Raw genomic sequence first — 1,496 nt, 5'->3', positions numbered from 1 at the left:
GCGCCTCCCAATCTTACAATAACTTTAAATAAAAGTGTTGTGTGTATATGACGTCATGGCTTTTGATATGTGGCCTGACAGTGTGTGGAGACCCCGGATATGCGTAGTAGTTGGTCAAGTGAGTTCCCATTGGTTGGTGCCATGGGTATGGAGTTGGGGGTGGGCTCAGTTTGACTTTTACTGCAGTTTTTTCTTGGCCGTGGATCTTTCAAATATTTGCCCCGCTCCCAAAGGTGATAACCTATACAGCCGACTGAATGGTGCTCTGGTATAGTTTGTATTTGGTAATTGTATGGGCTTAACTCTCCTTTCTATACTGTACCGATTTTTAAGGGGTGAGACTTCTGAATTTAACGCCCACTTCCTATAGTACCTAAGTGGATGCAGTGCTTTGAAGGCACTACGAAACAACCGCAGTTCCCCGTTGGGGATTCGAATATGGGCCATCCTATCTGAAGACCAGCATGTTACCAGCTGAAATGAGAGAGCAGCAAGTATGTCGACAAAAGGCATTTTTGGAGCCCAGTTGAATCTTTCAAATATTCCCCCTCCCCGTCCTTCTTTTTTGCCCCCCCCCACCTTTCCCAATCTCTTCCCCGCCCACCTCTCTTGGCCCTTCCCTTCCCATTCCCCTTACCATTCCCCTTACCATTCCCATCCCCACCCCTCTCCTTTGCCCCTCTCCCATTCCCCCTTTCCCGCCCGCCCCCATTCCCATTTCCCTCCCCACGTCTCTCTTTTGCGACTCCCCACCCCGTCTTTCCCCTTCCTCTTCACGAAGGACTTATATTGCAAACTTCTAATAGCTCGTAAGTCCCGCCGTATGACCGATAAGGTCAGCGAAGTCGTGTTCCCAGTTCCCAGTTCCCAGCAGTATGATAGGGTGGCTATGATAAAAGCCTGGCCCTTTCTTTTGCTTGACAAGACCGGGATGTCTTCCAAATCTGTGGAGACCAAGGAGGTTATATTATAGTAACGTCCTTGTGGAGACAGAAGTCTGCGCCTGTGAACTCTTCGGGCATTCAAGTCTTGACCTCTTCCTGAGCTGCTAAGCTTCTGATGACTCGTACGGTCAGCAACAGGCTATTTATTGCCAATTGCTTGTGGCTGGCATGCAACAGTTTGGTGGTGCTTGTAATATGATCTGTCTTTCCATCTTTTACTTGAGCATTGTGTTTAAGATAGTGCCATGTCAACAGTGCATTGTTAGAGAGCATAAAGATCAGCAGTAAATGTATCAGCTGAACTACAGTATTTTGTTAACTATCTGTCTGTTTGCCTATAGATGTGTTTTCCAGTCTATCTGAATGTCTATTTGACTGTTTTCCTTTTCTCCGCGTCTGTCTCTCTGTCTATGAACTATCATGTCTGCTCTCTCTCTCTCTCTCTCTCTCTCTCTCTCTCTCTCTCTCTTTGTGTGTGTGTGTGTGTGTGTGTGTCTGTCTGTCTGTCTGTCTGTCTGTCTGTCTGTCTGTCTGTCTGTCTGTCTGTCTGTC

General features: G+C 47.2%; 1 protein-coding gene across 1 annotated transcript in view; it reads left to right on the top strand.

Annotated features, from left to right (window-relative positions):
• LOC101855542 (endochitinase A) overlaps positions 1–1,496 on the top strand; it is a gene marked incomplete at its 3' end in the record, with an annotated part of 26,584 nt that overhangs the window by 2,260 nt on the left and 22,828 nt on the right. The gene's annotated exons all lie outside the window — the stretch shown is intronic.

Source organism: Aplysia californica, unplaced genomic scaffold, assembly GCF_000002075.1.
Source record: "Aplysia californica isolate F4 #8 unplaced genomic scaffold, AplCal3.0 scaffold01457, whole genome shotgun sequence".
NCBI classification, from domain to species: Eukaryota; Metazoa; Mollusca; class Gastropoda; order Aplysiida; family Aplysiidae; genus Aplysia; species Aplysia californica.
The sequence above is the reverse complement of the archived record's forward strand: the minus strand, read 5'-3'. Positions and strand labels throughout refer to the sequence as shown.